The 21478-nt window shown below is 43.4% G+C and overlaps 13 non-coding genes across 13 annotated transcripts; all 13 read right to left on the minus strand.

Annotated features, from left to right (window-relative positions):
• Positions 1 to 504: 504 nt before the first annotated feature.
• On the minus strand, positions 505 to 595 carry trnar-ucu (transfer RNA arginine (anticodon UCU)). Its single transcript is given in 2 exon segments — positions 505 to 540; positions 559 to 595. It is a non-coding gene; the product is annotated as a tRNA-Arg (tRNA).
• Positions 596 to 2376: 1781 nt separating this feature from the next.
• trnar-ucu (transfer RNA arginine (anticodon UCU)) lies at positions 2377 to 2467 on the minus strand. Its single transcript is given in 2 exon segments — positions 2377 to 2412; positions 2431 to 2467. It is a non-coding gene; the product is annotated as a tRNA-Arg (tRNA).
• A 532-nt stretch (positions 2468 to 2999) lies between these two features.
• trnar-ucu (transfer RNA arginine (anticodon UCU)) lies at positions 3000 to 3090 on the minus strand. Its single transcript is given in 2 exon segments — positions 3000 to 3035; positions 3054 to 3090. It is a non-coding gene; the product is annotated as a tRNA-Arg (tRNA).
• A 2404-nt stretch (positions 3091 to 5494) lies between these two features.
• Positions 5495 to 5585, minus strand: trnar-ucu (transfer RNA arginine (anticodon UCU)). Its single transcript is given in 2 exon segments — positions 5495 to 5530; positions 5549 to 5585. It is a non-coding gene; the product is annotated as a tRNA-Arg (tRNA).
• Positions 5586 to 6118: 533 nt separating this feature from the next.
• Positions 6119 to 6209, minus strand: trnar-ucu (transfer RNA arginine (anticodon UCU)). The gene is given in 2 exon segments: positions 6119 to 6154; positions 6173 to 6209. It is a non-coding gene; the product is annotated as a tRNA-Arg (tRNA).
• Positions 6210 to 9861: 3652 nt separating this feature from the next.
• On the minus strand, positions 9862 to 9952 carry trnar-ucu (transfer RNA arginine (anticodon UCU)). The gene is given in 2 exon segments: positions 9862 to 9897; positions 9916 to 9952. It is a non-coding gene; the product is annotated as a tRNA-Arg (tRNA).
• A 4278-nt stretch (positions 9953 to 14230) lies between these two features.
• trnar-ucu (transfer RNA arginine (anticodon UCU)) lies at positions 14231 to 14321 on the minus strand. Its single transcript is given in 2 exon segments — positions 14231 to 14266; positions 14285 to 14321. It is a non-coding gene; the product is annotated as a tRNA-Arg (tRNA).
• Positions 14322 to 15477: 1156 nt separating this feature from the next.
• On the minus strand, positions 15478 to 15568 carry trnar-ucu (transfer RNA arginine (anticodon UCU)). Its single transcript is given in 2 exon segments — positions 15478 to 15513; positions 15532 to 15568. It is a non-coding gene; the product is annotated as a tRNA-Arg (tRNA).
• Positions 15569 to 17351: 1783 nt separating this feature from the next.
• Positions 17352 to 17442, minus strand: trnar-ucu (transfer RNA arginine (anticodon UCU)). Its single transcript is given in 2 exon segments — positions 17352 to 17387; positions 17406 to 17442. It is a non-coding gene; the product is annotated as a tRNA-Arg (tRNA).
• A 533-nt stretch (positions 17443 to 17975) lies between these two features.
• trnar-ucu (transfer RNA arginine (anticodon UCU)) lies at positions 17976 to 18066 on the minus strand. Its single transcript is given in 2 exon segments — positions 17976 to 18011; positions 18030 to 18066. It is a non-coding gene; the product is annotated as a tRNA-Arg (tRNA).
• A 535-nt stretch (positions 18067 to 18601) lies between these two features.
• Positions 18602 to 18692, minus strand: trnar-ucu (transfer RNA arginine (anticodon UCU)). Its single transcript is given in 2 exon segments — positions 18602 to 18637; positions 18656 to 18692. It is a non-coding gene; the product is annotated as a tRNA-Arg (tRNA).
• Positions 18693 to 19224: 532 nt separating this feature from the next.
• trnar-ucu (transfer RNA arginine (anticodon UCU)) lies at positions 19225 to 19315 on the minus strand. Its single transcript is given in 2 exon segments — positions 19225 to 19260; positions 19279 to 19315. It is a non-coding gene; the product is annotated as a tRNA-Arg (tRNA).
• Positions 19316 to 19850: 535 nt separating this feature from the next.
• Positions 19851 to 19941, minus strand: trnar-ucu (transfer RNA arginine (anticodon UCU)). Its single transcript is given in 2 exon segments — positions 19851 to 19886; positions 19905 to 19941. It is a non-coding gene; the product is annotated as a tRNA-Arg (tRNA).
• Positions 19942 to 21478: the final 1537 nt, after the last annotated feature.

The following is a 21478-nucleotide window of genomic DNA, read 5'->3' on the forward strand; positions in this document are numbered from 1 at the left end:
CGCTATCCATTACGCCTCAGAGCCATTTTACAAAGAAACCAAATTGACAATTTTTCGTGTGCGGGACATAGCCCTGCTCTGTCGAAGTATCTTTCAAAAGTTAGATGGTGGGCTGGAAACCAGGAACTCCACTTTACTAGAGAGGTACTTCAACCAACTAAGACATGGTGCCAGGCAACATGCAAAGACAAGTTCAGAAACTTGGCCCCCGGTTCAGACAGTTGAGGGAAAAGCTGAACAAAAAGAAGGTTGGACTTGGGTGTGCTCATACCACCAACTTTTGGTTGACTGGCCTAATGGGCTAACCGAAAGGCTCCAGAGAAATGTGGTAGAGATAAGTTACGGACTCCAAACAAAATTTACACGTCCAACAATTATGTAGGTGTGAAATATAGGTCCCTTGGTGAATAGGTTTGGGAACTCAAGGATTACACCATTTGCTATTTTGTATCAGATCACTCTTTCAATTCCATTGTTCAGGGAAGGAGACAAAAAAATTATGTTTGACTCTAGTGGGACTCAAACCCACAACCTTTGAATCTCTTCAACAATCTCTCCTAGAAGTCCAATGCGCTATCCATTGCACCACAGAGCCATTTTGCTAACAAACCAGATTGAACCATTTTTCGTGTGCGGGACATAGCCCGGCTCTGTCAACGTAACTTTTAAAAGTTAGATGGCGGGCTGGAAATGAGTGAAAACACCAAAGCTGCATTTTTAAAACCACTGTGGGTTACAAAACCAGGAACTCCACTTTACTAGAGAGGTACTTCAACCAACTGAGACATGGTGCCAGGCAACATGCAAAGACAAGTTCAGAAACTTGACCCCGGTTCAGACAGCTGAGGGAAAAGCTGAACAAAAAGAAGGTTGGACTTGGGTGTGCTCATACCACCAACTTTTGGTTGACTGCCCTAATGCGCTAACCGAAAGGCACCAGAGAAAGGTGGTAGAGATAAGTTACGGACTCCAAACAAAATTTACACGTCAGACAATTATGTGGGTGTGAAAAATTGGTCCCTTGGTGAATAGGGTTGGGAACTCAAGGATTACACCATTTGTTATTTTGTATCAGATCACTCTTTCCATTCCATTGTTCAGGGAAGGAGGAGACAAAAAAATAATGTTTGACTATAGTGGGACTCAAACCCACAACCTTTGAATCTCTTCAACAATCTCTCCTAGAAGTCCAATGCGCTATCCATTGCGCCACAGAGCCATTTTGTAAACAAATCAAATTGACAATTTTTTGTGTGCGGGACATAGCCCAGCTCTGTCAAAGTAACTTTCTAAAGTTAGATGGCGGGCTGGAAATCAGTGAAAACACCAAAGCTGCCATTTAAAACCACTGTGGGTTACAAAACCAGGAACTCCACTTTACTAGAGAGGTACTTCAACCAACTAAGACATGGTGCCAGGCAAAATGCAAAGACAAGTTCAGAAACTTGGCCCCCGGTTCAGACAGCTGAGGGAAAAGCTGAACAAAAAGAAGGTTGGACTTTGTTTGTGCTCATACCACCAACTTTTGGTTGACTGGCCAAATGCGCTACCTGAAAGGCACCAGAGAAAGGTTGGTAGAGATAAGTTACGGACTCAAAACAAAATTTACACGTCAGACAATTATGTAGGTGTGAAATATAGGTCCCTTGGTGAATAGGGTTGGGAACTCAAGGATTACACCATTTGCTATTTTGTATCAAATCACTCTTTCCATTCCATTGTTCAGGGAAGGAGGAGACAAAAAAACTTTGTTTGACTCTAGTGGGACTCAAACCCACAACCTTTGAATCTCTTCAACAATCTCCCCTAGATTTCCAATGCGCTATCCATTGCCCCACTGAGCCATTTTGTAAACAGACCAAATTGACCATTTTCGTGTGCGGGACATAGCCCGGCTCTGTCAAAGTAACTTTCTAAAGTTAGATGGCGGGCTGGAAATCAGTGAAAACACCAAAGCTGCCATTTTAAAACCACTGTGGCTTACAAAACCAGGAACTCCACTTTACTAGAGAGGTACTTCAACCAACTAAGACATGGTGCCAGGCAACATGCAAAGACAAGTTCAGAAACTTGGCCCCCGGTTCAGACAGCTGAGGGAAAATCTGAACAAAAAGAAGTTTGGACTTGGGTGTGCTCATACCACCAACGTTTGGTTGACTGGCCTAATGGGCTAACCGAAAGGCACCAGAGAAAGGTGGTAGAGATAGGTTACGGACTCCAAACAAAATTTACACGTCAGACAATTATGTAGGTGTGAAATATAGGTCCTTTGGTGAATAGGGTTGGGAACTCAAGGATTACACCATTTGTTATTTTGTATCAGATCACTCTTTCCATTCCATTGTTCAGGGAAGGAGGAGACAAAAAAATAATGTTTGACTCTAGTGGGACTCAAACCCACAACCTTTGAATCTCTTCAACAATCTCTCCTAGAAGTCCAATGCGCTATCCATTGCGCCACAGAGCCATTTTGCAAACAAACCAAAATTATAATTTTTCGTGTGCGGGACATAGCCTAGCTCTGTCAAAGTAACTTTCTAAAGTTAGATGGCGGGCTGGAAATCAGTGAAAACACCAAAGCTGCCATTTAAAACCACTGTGGGTTACAAAACCAGGAACTCCACTTTACTAGAGAGGTACTTCAACCAACTAAGACATGGTGCCAGGCAAAATGCAAAGACAAGTTCAGAAACTTGGCCCCCGGTTCAGACAGCTGAGGGAAAAGCTGAACAAAAAGAAGTTTGGACTTGGGTGTGCTCATACCACCAACGTTTGGTTGACTGGCCTAATGGGCTAACCGAAAGGAACCAGAGAAAGGTGGTAGAGATAGGTTACGGACTCCAAACAAAATTTACACGTCAGACAATTATGTAGGTGTGAAAAATTGGTCCCTTGGTGAATAGGGTTGGGAACACAAGGATTACACAATTTGCTATTTTGTATCAGATCACTCTTTCCATTCCATTGTTCAGGGAAGGAGGAGACAAAAAAATAATGTTTGACTCTAGTGGGATTCGAACCCACAACCTTTGAATCTCTTCAACAATCTCTCCTAGAAGTCCAATGCGCTATCCATTGCGCAACAGAGCCATTTTGCTAACAAGCCAAATTGACAATTTTTCGTGTGCGGGACATAGCCCGGCTCTGTCAAAGTAACTTTCTAAAGTTAGATGGCGGGCTGGAAATCAGTTAAAACACCAAAGCTGCCATTTTAAAACCACTGTGGGTTACAAAACCAGGAACTCCACTTTACTAGAGAGGTACTTCAACCAACTAAGACATGGTGCCAGGCAACATGCAAAGACAAGTTCAGAAACTTGGCCCCCGGTTCAGACAGCTGAGGGTAAAGCTGAACAAAAAGAAGGTTGGACTTGGGTGTGCTCATACCACCAACTTTTGGTTGACTGGCCTAGTGGGCTAACCGAAAGGCACCAGAGAAAGGTGGTAGAGATAGGTTACGGACTCCAAACAAAATTTACACGTCAGACAATTATGTAGGTGTGAAAAATTGGTCCCTTGGTGAATAGGGTTGGGAACACAAGGATTACACGATTTGCGATTTTGTATCAGATCACTCTTTCCATTCCATTGTTCAGGGAAGGAGGAGACAAAAAAATTGTGCTTGACTCTTGTGGGACTCAAACCCACAACCTTTGAGTCTCTTCAACAATCTCTCCTAGAAGTCCAATGCGCTATCCATTGCGCCACAGAGCCATTTTACAAACAATCCAAATTGACCATTTTTCGTGTGCGGGACATAGCCCGGCTCTGTCAAAGTAACTTTCTAAAGTTAGATGGCGGGCTGGAAATCAGTGAAAACACCAAAGCTGCCATTTGAAAGACACTCTGGGATACAAAACCAGGAACTCCACTTTACTAGAGAGGTACTTCAACCAACTAAGACATGGTGCCAGGCAACATGCAAAGACAAGTTTAGAAACTTGGCCCCCGGTTCAGACAGCTGAGGGAAAAGCTGAACAAAAAGAAGGTTGGACTTGGGTGTGCTCATACCACCAACTTTTGGTTGACTGGCCTAATGGGCTAACCGAAAGGCACCAGAGAAAGGTGGTAGAGATAAGTTACGGACTCCAACAAAATTGACACGTCAGACAATAATGTAGGTGTGAAATATAGGTCCCTTGGTGAAAAGGTTTGGGAACTCAAGGATTAGACCATTTGCTATTTTGTATCAGATCACTCTTTCCATTCCAATGTTCAGGGAAGGAGGAGACAAAAAAAAGTATATTTGACTCTAGTGGGACTCAAACCCACACCCTTTGAATCTTTCAACAAACTCTCCTAGAAGTCCAATGCGCTATCCATTGCACCACTGAGCCATTTTGCAAACAAACCAACTTGACCATTTTTCGTGTGCGGGACATAGCCCGGCTCTGTCAAAGTAACTTTTAAAAGTTAGATGGCGGGCTGGAAATCAGTGAAAACACAGAAGCTGCCATTTTAAAACCACTGTGGGTTACAAAATCAGGAACTCCACTTTACTAGAGAGGAACTTCAACGAACTAAGACATGGTGCCAGGCAACATGCAAAGACAAGTTCAGAAACTTGGCCCCCGGTTCAGACAGCTGAGGGAAAATCTGAACAAAAAGAAGGTTGGACTTGGGTGTGCTCATACCACCAACTTTTGGTTGACTGGCCTAATGGGCTAACAGAAAGGCACCAGAGAAAGATGGTAGAGATAGGTTACGGACTCAAAACAAAATTTACACGTCAGACAATTATGTAGGTGTGAAAAATTTGTCCCTTGGTGAATAGGGTTGGGAACTCAAGGATTACACCATTTGTTATTTTGTATCAGATCACTCTTTCTATTCCATTGTTCAGGGAAGGAGGAGACAAAAAAATGATGTTTGACTTTAGTGGGATTCGAACGCACCACCTTTGAATCTCTTCAACAATCTCTCCTAGAAATCCAATGCGCTATCCATTGCGCCACAGAGCCATGATACAAACAGACCAAATTGACAATTTTTCGTGTGCGGGACATAGCCCGGCTCTGTCAAAGTAACTTTCTAAAGTTAGATGGCGGGCTGGAAATCAGTTAAAACACCAAAGCTGCCATTTTAAAACCACTGTGGGTTACAAAACCAGGAACTCCACTTTACTAGAGAGGTACTTCAACCAACTAAGACATGGTGCCAGGCAACATGCAAAGACAAGTTCAGAAACTTGGCCCCCGGTTCAGACAGCTGAGGGAAAATCTGAACAAAAAGAAGGTTGGACTTGGGTGTAGTCATACCACCAACTTTTGGTTGACTGGCCTAATGGGCTAACCGAAAGGCACCAGAGAAAGGTGGTAGAGATAGGTTACGGACTCCAAACAAAATTTACACGTCAGACAATTATGTAGGTGTGAAAAATTGGTCCCTTGGTGAATAGGGTTGGGAACACAAGGATTACACAATTTGCTATTTTGTATCAGATCACTCTTTCCATTCCATTGTTCAGGAAAGGAGGAGACAAAAAAATTGTGCTTGACTCTAGTGGGACTCAAACCCACAACCTTTGAGTCTCTTCAACAATCTCTCCTAGAAGTCCAATGCGCTATCCATTGCGCCACAGAGCCAATTTACAAACAATCCAAATTGACCATTTTTCGTGTGCGGGACATAGCCCGGCTCTGTCAAAGTAACTTTGTAAAGTTAGATGGCGGGCTGGAAATCAGTGAAAACACCAAAGTTGCCATTTGAAAGACACTCTGGGATACAAAACCAGGAACTCCACTTTACTAGAGAGGAACTTCAACGAACTAAGACATGGTGCCAGGCAACATGCAAAGACAAGTTCAGAAACTTGGCCCCCGGTTCAGACAGCTGAGGGAAAATCTGAACAAAAAGAAGGTTGGACTTGGGTGTGCTCATACCACCAACTTTTGGTTGACTGGCCTAATGGGCCAACCGAAAGGCACCAGAGAAAGATGGTAGAGATAGGTTACGGACTCCAAACAAAATTTACACGTCAGACAATTATGTAGGTGTGAAAAATTGGTCCCTTGGTGAATAGGGTTGGGAACACAAGGATTACACAATTTGCTATTTTGTATCAGATCATTCTTTCCATTCCATTGTTCAGGGAAGGAGGAGACAAAAAAATCATGCTTGACTCTAGTGGGACTCGAACCCACAACCTTTGAATCTCTTCAACAATCTCTCCTAGAAGTCCAATGCGCTATCCATTGCGCCACAGAGCCAATTAACAAACAAACCAAATTGACCATTTTTCGTGTGCGGGACATAGCCCGGCTCTGTCAAAGTAACTTTTAAAAGTTAGATGGCGGGCTGGAAATCAGTGAAAACACAGAAGCTGCCATTTTAAAACCACTGTGGGTAACAAAACCAGGAACTCCACTTTACTAGAGAGGAACTTCAACGAACTAAGACATGGTGCCAGGCAACATGCAAAGACAAGTTCAGAAACTTGGCCCCCGGTTCAGACAGCTGAGGGAAAATCTGAACAAAAAGAAGGTTGGACTTGGGTGTGCTCATACCACCAACTTTTGGTTGACTGGCCTAATGGGCTAACCGAAAGGCACCAGAGAAAGATGGTAGAGATAGGTTACGGACTCCAAACAAAATTTACACATCAGACAATTATGTAGGTGTGAAAAATTTGTCCCTTGGTGAATAGGGTTGGGAACTCAAGGATTACACCATTTGTTATTTTGTATCAGATCACTCTTTCCATTCCATTGTTCAGGGAAGGAGGAGACAAAAAAATAATGTTTGACTCTAGTGGGACTCGAACCCACAACCTTTGAATCTCTTCAACAATTTCTTCTATAAGTCCAATTCGCTATCCATTGCGCAACAGAGCCATTTTGCTAACAAGCCAAATTGACAATTTTTCGTGTGCGGGACATAGCCCGGCTCTGTCAAAGTAACTTTCTAAAGTTAGATGGCGGGCTGGAAATCAGTGAAAACACCAAAGCTGCCATTTTAAAACCACTGTGGCTTACAAAACCAGGAACTCCACTTTACTAGAGAGGTACTTCAACCAACTAAGACATGGTGCCAGGCAACATGCAAAGACAAGTTCAGAAACTTGGCCCCCGGTTCAGACAGCTGAGGGAAAATCTGAACAAAAAGAAGTTTGGACTTGGGTGTGCTCATACCACCAACTTTTGGTTGACTGGCCTAATGGGCTAACCGAAAGGCACCAGAGAAAGGTGGTAGAGATAGGTTATGGACTCCAAACAAAATTTACACGTCAGACAATTATGTAGGTGTGAAAAATTGGTCCCTTGGTGAATAGGGTTGGGAACACAAAGATTACACAATTTGCTATTTTGTATCAGATCACTCTTTCCATTCCATTGTTCAGGGAAGGAGGAGACAAAAAAATTATGCTTGACTCCAGTGGGACTCGAAACCATAACCTTTGAATCTCTTCAACAATCTCTCCTAGAAGTCCAATGCGCTATCCATTGCGCCACAGAGTCAATTTGCAAACAAACCAAATTGACAATTTTTCGTGTGCGGGACATAGCCCGGCTCTGTCAAAGTAACTTTTAAAAGTTAGATGGCGGGCTGGAAATCAGTGAAAACACAGAAGCTGCCATTTTAAAACCACTGTGGGTTACAAAACCAGGAACTCCACTTTACTAGAGAGGAACTTCAACGAACTAAGACATGGTGCCAGGCAACATGCAAAGACAAGTTCAGAAACTTGGCCCCCGGTTCAGACAGCTGAGGGAAAATCTGAACAAAAAGAAGGTTGGACTTGGGTGTGCTCATACCACCAACTTTTGGTTGACTGGCCTAATGGGCCAACCGAAAGGCACCAGAGAAAGATGGTAGAGATAGGTTACGGACTCCAAACAAAATTTACACGTCAGACAATTATGTAGGTGTGAAAAATTAGTCCCTTGGTGAATAGGGTTGGGAACTCAAGGATTACACCATTTGTTATTTTGTATCAGATCACTCTTTCCATTCCATTGTTCAGGGAAGGAGGAGACAAAAAAATAATGTTTGACTCTAGTGGGACTCGAACCCACAACCTATGAATCTCTTCAACAATCTCTCCTAGAAGTCCAATGCGCTATCCATTGCGCAACAGAGCCATTTTGCGAACAAGCCAAATTGACCATTTTCGTGTGCGGGACATAGCCCGGCTCTGTCGAAGTAACTTTCTAAAGTTAGATGGAGGGCTGGAAATCAGTGAAAACACCAAAGCTGCCATTTTAAAACCACTGTGGCTTACAAAACCAGGAACTCCACTTTACTAGAGAGGTACTTCAACCAACTAAGACATGGTGCCAGGCAACATGCAAAGACAAGTTCAGAAACTTGGCCCCCGGTTCAGACAGCTGAGGGAAAATCTGAACAAAAAGAAGTTTGGACTTGGGTGTGCTCATACCACCAACTTTTGGTTGACTGGCCTAATGGGCTAACCGAAAGGCACCAGAGAAAGGTGGTAGAGATAGGTTACGGACTCCAAACAAAATTTACACGTCAGACAATTATGTAGGTGTGAAAAATTGGTCCCTTGGTGAATAGGGTTGGGAGCACAAAGATTACACAATTTGCTATTTTGTATCAGATCACTCTTTCCATTCCATTGTTCAGGGAAGGAGGAGACAAAAAATATATGCTTGACTCCAGTGGGACTCGAAACCATAACCTTTGAATCTCTTCAACAATCTCTCCTAGAAGTCCAATGCCCTATCCATTGCGCCACAGAGCCAATTTGCAAACAAACCAAATTGACAATTTTTCGTGTGCGGGACATAGCCCGGCTCTGTCAAATTAACTTTTAAAAGTTAGATGGCGGGCTGGAAATCAGTGAAAACACAGAATCTGCCATTTTAAAACCACTGTGGGTTACAAAACCAGGAACTCCACTTTACTAGAGAGGAACTTCAACGAACTAAGACATGGTGCCAGGCAACATGCAAAGACAAGTTCAGAAACTTGGCCCCCGGTTCAGACAGCTGAGGGAAAAGCTGAACAAAAAGAAGGTTGGACTTGGGTGTGCTCATACAACCAACTTTTGGTTGACTGGCCTAATGCGCTAACCGAAAGGAACCAGAGAAAGGTGGTAGAGATAAGTTACGGACTCCAAACAAAATTTACACGTCAGACAATTATGTAGGTGTGAAAAATTGGTCCCTTGGTGAATAGGGTTGGGAACACAAAGATTACACAATTTGCTATTTTGTATCAGATCACTCTTTCCATTCCATTGTTCAGGGAAGGAGGAGACAAAAAAATTATGCTTGACTCCAGTGGGACTCGAAACCATAACCTTTGAATCTCTTCAACAATCTCTCCTAGAAGTCCAATGCGCTATCCATTGCGCCACAGAGCCAATTTGCAAACAAACCAAATTGACAATTTTTCGTGTGCGGGACATAGCCCGGCTCTGTCAAATTAACTTTTAAAAGTTAGATGGCGGGCTGGAAATCAGTGAAAACACAGAAGCTGCCATTTTAAAACCACTGTGGGTTACAAAACCAGGAACTCCACTTTACTAGAGAGGAACTTCAACGAACTAAGACATGGTGCCAGGCAACATGCAAAGACAAGTTCAGAAACTTGGCCCCCGGTTCAGACAGCTGAGGGAAAATCTGAACAAAAAGAAGGTTGGACTTGGGTGTGCTCATACCACCAACTTTTGGTTGACTGGCCTAATGGGCCAACCGGAAGGCACCAGAGAAAGATGGTAGAGATAGGTTACGGACTCCAAACAAAATTTACACGTCAGACAATTATGTAGGTGTGAAAAATTAATCCCTTGGTGAATAGGGTTGGGAACTCAAGGATTACACCATTTGTTATTTTGTATCAGATCACTCTTTCCATTCCATTGTTCAGGGAAGGAGGAGACAAAAAAATAATGTTTGACTCTAGTGGGACTCGAACCCACAACCTTTGAATCTCTTCAAGAATCTCTCCTAGAAGTCCAATGCGCTATCCATTGCGCAACAGAGCCATTTTGCTAACAAGCCAAATTGACAATTTTTCGTGTGCGGGACATAGCCCGGCTCTGTCAAAGTAACTTTCTAAAGTTAGATGGCGGGCTGGAAATCAGTTAAAACACCAAAGCTGCCATTTTAAAACCACTGTGGGTTACAAAACCAGGAACTCCACTTTACTAGAGAGGTACTTCAACCAACTAAGACATGGTGCCAGGCAACATGCAAAGACAAGTTCAGAAACTTGGCCCCCGGTTCAGACAGCTGAGGGAAAATCTGAACAAAAAGAAGGTTGGACTTGGGTGTGCTCATACCACCAACTTTTGGTTGACTGGCCTAATGGGCTAACCGAAAGGCACCAGAGAAAGGTGGTAGAGATAGGTTACGGACTCCAAACAAAATTTACACGTCAGACAATTTTGGGGGTGTGAAAAATTGGTCCCTTGGTGAATAGGGTTGGGAACACAAAGATTACACAATTTGTTATTTTGTATCAGATCACTCTTTCCATTCCATTGTTCAGGGAAGGAGGAGACAAAAAAATTATGTTTGACTCTAGTGGGACTCAAACCCACAAACTTTGAGACTCTTCAACAATCTCTCCTAGAAGTCCAATGCGCTGGTCCATTGCGCCACAGAGCCATTTTACAAACAAACCAAATTGACCATTTTTCGTGTGCGGGACATAGCCCGGCTCTGTCAAAGTAACTTTGTAAAGTTAGATGGCGGGCTGGAAATCAGTGAAAACACCAAAGCTGCCATTTGAAAGACACTGTGGGATACAAAACCAGGAACTCCACTTTACTAGAGAGGTACTTCAACCAACTAAGACATGGTGCCAGGCAACATGCAAAGACAAGTTCAGAAACTTGGCCCCCGGTTCAGACAGCTGAGGGAAAAGCTGAACAAAAAGAAGGTTGGACTTGGGTGTGCTCATACAACCAACTTTTGGTTGACTGACCTAATGCGCTAACCGAAAGGAACCAGAGAAAGGTGGTAGAGATAAGTTACGGACTCCAAACAAAATTCACACGTCAGACAATTTTGTAGGTGTGAAAAATTGGTCCCTTGGTGAATAGGGTTGGGAACTCAAGGATTACACCATTTGTTATTTTGTATCAGATCACTCTTTCCATTCCATTGTTCAGGGAAGGAGGAGACAAAAAAATTATGTTTGACACTAGTGGGACTCGAAACCACAACCTTGGAATCTCTTCAACAATTTCTCCTTGAATTCCAATGCGATATCCATTGCGCCACAGAGACCTTTTGCTATCAAGCCAAATTGACCATTTTTCGTGTGCGGGACATAGCCCGGCTCTGTCAAAGTAACTTTGTAAAGTTAGATGGCGGGCTGGAAATCAGTGAAAACACAGAAGCTGCCATTTTAAAACCACTGTGGGTTACAAAACCAGGAACTCCACTTTACTAGAGAGGAACTTCAACGAACTAAGACATGGTGCCAGGCAACATGCAAAGACAAGTTCAGAAACTTGGCCCCCGGTTCAGACAGCTGAGGGAAAATCTGAACAAAAAGAAGGTTGGACTTGGGTGTGCTCATACCACCAACTTTTGGTTGACTGGCCTAATGGGCCAACCGAAAGGCACCAGAGAAAGATGGTAGAGATAGGTTACGGACTCCAAACAAAATTTACACGTCAGACAATTATGTAGGTGTGAAAAATTAGTCCCTTGGTGAATAGGGTTGGGAACTCAAGGATTACACCATTTGTTATTTTGTATCAGATCACTCTTTCCATTCCATTGTTCAGGGAAGGAGGAGACAAAAAAATAATGTTTGACTCTAGTGGGACTCGAACCCACAACCTTTGAATCTCTTCAACAATCTCTCCTAGAAGTTCAGTGCGCTATCCATTGCGCAACAGAGCCATTTTGCTAACAAGCCAAATTGACAATTTTTCGTGTGCGGGACATAGCCCGGCTCTGTCAAAGTAACTTTCTAAAGTTAGATGGCGGGCTGGAAATCAGTTAAAACACCAAAGCTGCCATTTTAAAACCACTGTGGGTTACAAAACCAGGAACTCCACTTTACTAGAGAGGTACTTCAACCAACTAAGACATGGTGCCAGGCAACATGCAAAGACAAGTTCAGAAACTTGGCCCCCGGTTCAGACAGCTGAGGGAAAAGCTGAACAAAAAGAAGGTTGGACTTGGGTGTGCTCATACCACCAACTTTTGGTTGACTGGCCTAATGGGCTAACCGAAAGGCACCAGAGAAAGGTGGTAGAGATAGGTTACGGACTCCAAACAAAATTTACACGTCAGACAATTTTGTAGGTGTGAAAAATTTGTCCCTTGGTGAATAGGGTTGGGAACACAAAGATTACACAATTTGCTATTTTGTATCAGATCACTCTTTCCATTCCATTGTTCAGGGAAGGAGGAGACAAAAAAATTATGCTTGACTCTAGTGGGACTCGAACCCATAACCTTTGAATCTCTTCAACAATCTCTCCTAGAATTCCAATGCGCTATCCATTGCGCCACAGAGCCAATTTGCAAACAAACCAAATTGACAATTTTTCGTGTGCGGGACATAGCCCGGCTCTGTCAAAGTAACTTTTAAAAGTTAGATGGCGGGCTGGAAATCAGTGAAAACACAGAAGCTGCCATTTTAAAACCACTGTGGGTTACAAAACCAGGAACTCCACTTTACTAGAGAGGAACTTCAACGAACTAAGACATGGTGCCAGGCAACATGCAAAGACAAGTTCAGAAACTTGGCCCCCGGTTCAGACAGCTGAGGGAAAAGCTGAACAAAAAGAAGGTTGGACTTGGGTGTGCTCATACCACCAACTTTTGGTTGACTGGCCTAATGGGCCAACCGAAAGGCGACAGAGAAAGATGGTAGAGATAGGTTACGGACTCCAAACAAAATTTACACGTCAGACAATTATGTAGGTGTGAAAAATTAGTCCCTTGGTGAATAGGGTTGGGAACTCAAGGATTACACCATTTGTTATTTTGTATCAGATCACTCTTTCCATTCCATTGTTCAGGGAAGGAGCAGACACAAAAATTGTGCTTGACTCTAGTGGGACTCAAACCCACAACCTTTGAGACTCTTCAACAATCTCTCCTAGAAGTCCAATGCGCTATCCATTGCGCCACAGAGCCATTTTACAAACAAACCAAATTGACCATTTTTCGTGTGCGGGACATAGCCCGGCTCTGTCAAAGTAACTTTGTAAAGTTAGATGGCGGGCTGGAAATCAGTGAAAACACCAAAGCTGCCATTTGAAAGACACTGTGGGATACAAAACCAGGAACTCCACTTTACTAGAGAGGTACTTCAACCAACTAAGACATGGTGCCAGGCAACATGCAAAGACAAGTTCAGAAACTTGGCCCCCGGTTCAGACAGCTGAGGGAAAAGCTGAACAAAAAGAAGGTTGGACTTGGGTGTGCTCATACAACCAACTTTTGGTTGACTGACCTAATGCGCTAACCGAAAGGAACCAGAGAAAGGTGGTAGAGATAAGTTACGGACTCCAAACAAAATTTACACGTCAGACAATTATGTAGGTGTGAAAAATTGGTCCCTTGGTGAATAGGGTTGGGAACTCAAGGATTACACCATTTGTTATTTTGTATCAGATCACTCTTTCCATTCCATTGTTCAGGGAAGGAGGAGAGAAAAAAATTATGTTTGACACTAGTGGGACTCGAAACCACAAACTTTGAATCTCTTCAACAATCTCTCCTTGAAATCCAATGCGCTATCCATTGCGCCACAGAGACCTTTTGCTATCAAGCCAAATTGACCATTTTTCGTGTGCGGGACATAGCCCGGCTCTGTCAAAGTAACTTTCTAAAGTTAGATGGCGGGCTGGAAATCAGTTAAAACACCAAAGCTGCCATTTTAAAACCACTGTGGGTTACAAAACCAGGAACTCCACTTTACTAGAGAGGTACTTCAACCAACTAAGACATGGTGCCAGGCAACATGCAAAGACAAGTTCAGAAACTTGGCCCCCGGTTCAGACAGCTGAGGGAAAAGCTGAACAAAAAGAAGGTTGGACTTGGGTGTGCTCATACCACCAACTTTTGGTTGACTGGCCTAATGGGCAAACCGAAAGGCACCAGAGAAAGGTGGTAGAGATAGGTTACGGACTCCAAACTAAATTTACACGTCAGACAATTATGTAGGTGTGAAAAATTGGTCCCTTGGTGAATAGGGTTGGGAACTCAAGGATTACACCATTTGTTATTTTGTATCAGATCACTCTTTCCATTCCATTGTTCAGGGAAGGAGGAGACAAAAAAATTATGTTTGACTCTAGTGGGACTCAAACCCACAACCTTTGAATCTCTTCAACAATCTCTCCTAGAAGTCCAATGCGCTATCCATTGCGCCACAGAGCCATTTTACTAACAAGCCAAATTGACCATTTTTCGTGTGCGGGACATAGCCCGGCTCTGTCAAAGTAACTTTCTAAAGTTAGATGGCGGGCTGGAAATCAGTGAAAACACCAAAGCTGCCATTTTAAAACCACTGTGGGTTACAAAACCAGGAACTCCACTTTACTAGAGAGGTACTTCAACCAACTAAGACATGGTGCCAGGCAACATGCAAAGACAAGTTCAGAAACTTGGCCCCCGGTTCAGACAGCTGAGGGAAAAGCTGAACAAAAAGAAGGTTGGACTTGGGTGTGCTCATACCACCAACTTTTGGTTGACTGGCCTAATGGGCTAACCGAAAGGCTCAAGAGAAAGGTGGTAGAGATAAGTTACGGACTCCAACAAAATTGACACGTCACACAATTATGTAGGTGTGAAAAATAGGTCCCTTGGTGAAAAGGGTTGGGAACTCAAGTATTACACCATTTGCTATTTTGTATCAGATCACTCTTTCCATTCCATTGTTCAGGGAAGGAGGAGACAAAAAAATAATGTTTGACTCTAGTGAGACTCGAACCCACAACCTTTGAATCTCTTCAACAATCTCCCCTAGACGTCCAATGCGCTATCCATTGCTCCACAGAGCCATTTTGCAAACAAACCAAATTGACAATTTTTCGTGTGCGGGACATAGCCCGGCTCTGTCAAAGTAACTTTCTAAAGTTAGATGGCGGGCTGGAAATCAGTTAAAACACCAAAGCTGCCATTTTAAAACCACTGTGGGTTACAAAACCAGGAACTCCACTTTACTAGAGAGGTACTTCAACCAACTAAGACATGGTGCCAGGCAACATGCAAAGACAAGTTCAGAAACTTGGCCCCCGGTTCAGACAGCTGAGGGAAAAGCTGAACAAAAAGAAGGTTGGACTTGGGTGTGCTCATACCACCAACTTTTGGTTGACTGGCCTAATGGGCAAACCGAAAGGCACCAGAGAAAGGTGGTAGAGATAGGTTACGGACTCCAAACTAAATTTACACGTCAGACAATTATGTAGGTGTGAAAAATTGGTCCCTTGGTGAATAGGGTTGGGAACTCAAGGATTACACCATTTGTTATTTTGTATCAGATCACTCTTTCCATTCCATTGTTCAGGGAAGGAGGAGACAAAAAAATTATGTTTGACTCTAGTGGGACTCAAACCCACAACCTTTGAATCTCTTCAACAATCTCTCCTAGAAGTCCAATGCGCTATCCATTGCGCCACAGAGCCATTTTACTAACAAGCCAAATTGACCATTTTTCGTGTGCGGGACATAGCCCGGCTCTGTCAAAGTAACTTTCTAAAGTTAGATGGCGGGCTGGAAATCAGTGAAAACACCAAAGCTGCCATTTTAAAACCACTGTGGGTTACAAAACCAGGAACTCCACTTTACTAGAGAGGTACTTCAACCAACTAAGACATGGTGCCAGGCAACATGCAAAGACAAGTTCAGAAACTTGGCCCCCGGTTCAGACAGCTGAGGGAAAAGCTGAACAAAAAGAAGGTTGGACTTGGGTGTGCTCATACCACCAACTTTTGGTTGACTGGCCTAATGGGCTAACCGAAAGGCTCAAGAGAAAGGTGGTAGAGATAAGTTACGGACTCCAACAAAATTGACACGTCACACAATTATGTAGGTGTGAAAAATAGGTCCCTTGGTGAAAAGGGTTGGGAACTCAAGTATTACACCATTTGCTATTTTGTATCAGATCACTCTTTCCATTCCATTGTTCAGGGAAGGAGGAGACAAAAAAATAATGTTTGACTCTAGTGAGACTCGAACCCACAACCTTTGAATCTCTTCAACAATCTCCCCTAGACGTCCAATGCGCTATCCATTGCTCCACAGAGCCATTTTGCAAACAAACCAAATTGACAATTTTTCGTGTGCGGGACATAGCCCGGCTCTGTCAAAGTAACTTTCTAAAGTTAGATGGCGGGCTGGAAATCAGTGAAAACACCAAAGCTGCCATTTTAAAACCACTGTGGCTTACAAAACCAGGAACTCCACTTTACTAGAGAGGTACTTCAACCAACTAAGACATGGTGCCAGGCAACATGCAAAGACAAGTTCAGAAACTTGGCCCCCGGTTCAGACAGCTGAGGGAAAATCTGAACAAAAAGAAGGTTGGACTTGGGTGTGCTCATACCACCAACTTTTGGTTGACTGGCCTAATGGGCTAACCAAAAGGCACCAGAGAAAGGTGGTAGAGATAGGTTACGGACTCCAAACTAAATTTACACGTCAGACAATTGTGTAGGTGTGAAAAATTGGTCCCTTGGTGAAAAGGGTTGGGAACTCAAGGATTACACCATTTGCTATTTTGTATCAGATCACTCTTTCCATTCCATTGTTCAGGGAAGGAGGAGACAAAAAAAATAATGTTTGACTCTAGTGAGACTCGAACCCACAACCTTTGAATCTCTTCAACAATCTCTCCTAGAAGTCCAATGCGCTATCCATTGCGCAACAGAGCCATTGTGCTAACAGGCCAAATTGACCATTTTTCGTGTGCGGGACATAGCCCGGCTCTGTCAAAGTAACTTTCTAAAGTTAGATGGCGGGCTGGAAATCAGTGAAAACACCAAAGCTGCCATTTTAAAACCACTGTGGGTTACAAAACCAGGAACTCCACTTTACTAGAGAGGTACTCCAACCAACTAAGACATGGTGCCAGGCAACATGCAAAGACAAGTTCAGAAACTTGGCCCCCGGTTCAGACAGCTGAGGGAAAAAAACTGAACAAAAAGAAGGTTGGACTTGGGTGTGCTCATACCACCAACCTTTGGTTGACTGGCCTAATGCGCTAACCGAAAAGCACCAGAGAATGGTGGTAGAGATAAGTTACGGACTCCAAACTAAATTTACACGTCAGACAATTATGTAGGTGTGAAAAATTGGTCCCTTGGTGAATAGGGTTGGGAACACAAGGATTACACAATTTGCTATTTTGTATCAGATCACTCTTTCCATTCCATTGTTCAGGGAAGGAGGAGACCAAAAAATTCTAGTTGACTAAAGTGGGACTTGAACCCACAACCTTTGAATCTCTTCAGCAATCTCTCCTAGAAGTCCAAAGCGCTATCCATTGCGCCACAGAGCCATTTTGCAAACAAACCAAATTGACCATTTTTCGTGTGCGGGACATAGCCCGGCTCTGTCAAAGTAACTTTCTAAAGTTAAATGGCGGGCTGGAAATCAGTGAAAACACCAAAGCTGCCATTTTAAAACCACTGTGGGTTACAAAACCAGGAACTCCACTTTACTAGAGAGGTACTTCAAGCAACTAAGATATGGTGCCAGGCAACATGCAAAGACAAGTTCAGAAACTTGGCCCCCGGTTCAGACAGGTAAGGGAAAAGCTGAACAAAAAGAAGGTTGGACTTGGGTGTGCTTATACCACCAACTTTTGGTTGACTGGCCTAATGGGCTAACCGAAAGGCACCAGAGAAAGGTGGTAGAGATAGGTTAAGGACTCCAAACTAAATTTACACGACAGACAATTGTGTAGGTGTGAAAAATTGGTCCCTTGGTGAATAGGGTTGGGAACACAAGGATTACACAATTTGCTATTTTGTATCAGATCACTCTTTCCATTCCATTGTTCAGGGAAGGAGGAGACAAAAAAATTATGGTTGACTCTAGTGGGACTCGAACCCACAACCTTTGAATCTCTTCAACAATCTCTCCTAGAAGTCCAATGCGCTATCCATTGCGCCACAGAGCCATTTTACTAACAAGCCAAATTGACCATTTTTCGTGTGCGGGACATAGCCCGGCTCTGTCAAAGTAACTTTCTAAAGTTAGATGGCGGGCTGGAAATCAGTGAAAATACCAAAGCTGCCATTTTAAAACCACTGTGGGTTACAAAACCAGGAACTCCACTTTACTAGAGAGGTACTCCAACCAACTAAGACATGGTGCCAGGCAACATGCAAAGACAAGTTCAGAAACTTGGCCCCCGGTTCAGACAGCTGAGGGAAAAAAACTGAACAAAAAGAAGGTTGGACTTGGGTGTGCTCATACCACCAACCTTTGGTTGACTGGCCTAATGCGCTAACCGAAAGGCACCAGAGAATGGTGGTAGAGATAAGTTACGGACTCCAAACTAAATTTACACGTCAGACAATTATGTAGGTGTGAAAAATTGGTCCCTTGGTGAATAGGGTTGGGAACACAAGGATTACACAATTTGCTATTTTGTATCAGATCACTCTTTCCATTCCATTGTTCAGGGAAGGAGGAGACCAAAAAATTCTAGTTGACTAAAGTGGGACTTGAACCCACAACCTTTGAATCTCTTCAGCAATCTCTCCTAGAAGTCCAAAGCGCTATCCATTGCGCCACAGAGCCATTTTGCAAACAAACCAAATTGACCATTTTCGTGTGCGGGACATAGCCCGGCTCTGTCAAAGTAACTTTCTAAAGTTAAATGGCGGGCTGGAAATCAGTGAAAACACCAAAGCTGCCATTTTAAAACCACTGTGGGTTACAAAACCAGGAACTCCACTTTACTAGAGAGGTACTTCAAGCAACTAAGATATGGTGCCAGGCAACATGCAAAGACAAGTTCAGAAACTTGGCCCCCGGTTCAGACAGGTAAGGGAAAAGCTGAACAAAAAGAAGGTTGGACTTGGGTGTGCTCATACCACCAACTTTTGGTTGACTGGCCTAATGGGCTAACCGAAAGGCACCAGAGAAAGGTGGTAGAGATAGGTTAAGGACTCCAAACTAAATTTACACGACAGACAATTGTGTAGGTGTGAAAAATTGGTCCCTTGGTGAATAGGGTTGGGAACACAAGGATTACACAATTTGCTATTTTGTATCAGATCACTCTTTCCATTCCATTGTTCAGGGAAGGAGGAGACAAAAAAATTATGGTTGACTCTAGTGGGACTCGAACCCACAACCTTTGAATCTCTTCAACAATCTCTCCTAGAAGTCCAATGCGCTATCCATTGCGCCACAGAGCCATTTTACTAACAAGCCAAATTGACCATTTTTCGTGTGCGGGACATAGCCCGGCTCTGTCAAAGTAACTTTCTAAAGTTAGATGGCGGGCTGGAAATCAGTGAAAACACCAAAGCTGCCATTTTAAAACCACTGTGGGTTACAAAACCAGGAACTCCACTTTACTAGAGAGGTACTCCAACCAACTAAGACATGGTGCCAGGCAACATGCAAAGACAAGTTCAGAAACTTGGCCCCCGGTTCAGACAGCTGAGGGAAAAAAACTGAACAAAAAGAAGGTTGGACTTGGGTGTGCTCATACCACCAACCTTTGGTTGACTGGCCTAATGTGCTAACCGAAAAGCACCAGAGAATGGTGGTAGAGATAAGTTACGGACTCCAAACTAAATTTACACGTCAGACAATTATGTAGGTGTGAAAAATTGGTCCCTTGGTGAATAGGGTTGGGAACACAAGGATTACACAATTTGCTATTTTGTATCAGATCACTCTTTCCATTCCTTTGTTCAGGGAAGGAGGAGACAAAAAAATTCTAGTTGACTAAAGTGGGACTTGAACCCACAACCTTTGAATCTCTTCAGCAATCTCTCCTAGAAGTCCAAAGCGCTATCCATTGCGCCACAGAGCCATTTTGCAAACAAACCAAATTGACCATTTTTCGTGTGCGGGACATAGCCCGGCTCTGTCAAAGTAACTTTCTAAAGTTAAATGGCGGGCTGGAAATCAGTGAAAACACCAAAGCTGCCATTTTAAAACCACTGTGGGTTACAAAACCAGGAACTCCACTTTACTAGAGAGGTACTTCAAGCAACTAAGATATGGTGCCAGGCAACATGCAAAGACAAGTTCAGAAACTTGGCCCCCGGTTCAGACAGGTAAGGGAAAAGCTGAACAAAAAGAAGGTTGGACTTGGGTGTGCTTATACCACCAACTTTTGGTTGACTGGCCTAATGGGCTAACCGAAAGGCACCAGAGAAAGGTGGTAGAGATAAGTTACGAACTCCAACAAAATTGACACGTCACACAATTATGTAGGTGTGAAAAATAGGTCCCTTGGTGAAAAGGGTTGGGAACTCAAGGATTAGACCATTTGCTATTTTGTATCAGATCACTCTTTCCATTCCATTGTTCAGGGAAGGAGGAGACAAAAAAATTATGTTTGACTCTAGTGGGACTCGAACCCACATTCTTTGAATCTCTTCAACAATCTCCCCTAGACGTCCAATGCGCTATACATTGCCCCAATGAACCATTTTGCAAACAAACCAAATTAACCATTTTTCGTGTGCGGGACATAGCCCGGCTCTGTCAAAGTAACTTTCTAAAGTTAGATGGCGGGCTGGAAATCAGTGAAAACACAGAAGCTGCCATTTTAAAACCACTGTGGGTTACAAAACCAGGAACTCCACTTTACTAGAGAGGAACTTCAACGAACTAAGACATGGTGCCAGGCAACATGCAAAGACAAGTTCAGAAACTTGGCCCCCGGTTCAGACAGCTGAGGGAAAATCTGAACAATAATAAGGTTGGACTTGGGTGTGCTCATACCACCAACTTTTGGTTGACTGGCCTAATGGGCCAACCGAAAGGCACCAGAGAAAGATGGTAGAGATAGGTTACGGACTCCAAACAAAATTTACACGTCAGACAATTATGTAGGTGTGAAGAATTAGTCCCTTGGTGAATAGGGTTGGGAACTCAAGGATTACACCATTTGTTATTTTGTATCAGATCACTCTTTCCATTCCATTGTTCAGGGAAGGAGCAGACACAAAAATTGTGCTTGACTCTAGTGGGACTCAAAACCACAAGCTTTGAGACTCTTCAACAATCTCTCCTAGAAGTCCAATGCGCTATCCATTGCGCCACAGAGCCATTTTACAAATAAACCAAATTGACCATTTTTCGTGTGCGGGACATAGCCCGGCTCTGTCAAAGTAACTTTGTAAAGTTAGATGGCGGGCTGGAAATCAGTGAAAACACCAAAGCTGCCATTTGAAAGACACTGTGGGATACAAAACCAGGAACTCCACTTTACTAGAGAGGTACTTCAACCAACTAAGACATGGTGCCAGGCAACATGCAAAGACAAGTTCAGAAACTTGGCCCCCGGTTCAGACAGCTGAGGGAAAAGCTGAACAAAAAGAAGGTTGGACTTGGGTGTG

This window comes from Salvelinus fontinalis, chromosome 13 (genome assembly GCF_029448725.1).
Source record: "Salvelinus fontinalis isolate EN_2023a chromosome 13, ASM2944872v1, whole genome shotgun sequence".
NCBI classification, from domain to species: Eukaryota; Metazoa; Chordata; class Actinopteri; order Salmoniformes; family Salmonidae; genus Salvelinus; species Salvelinus fontinalis.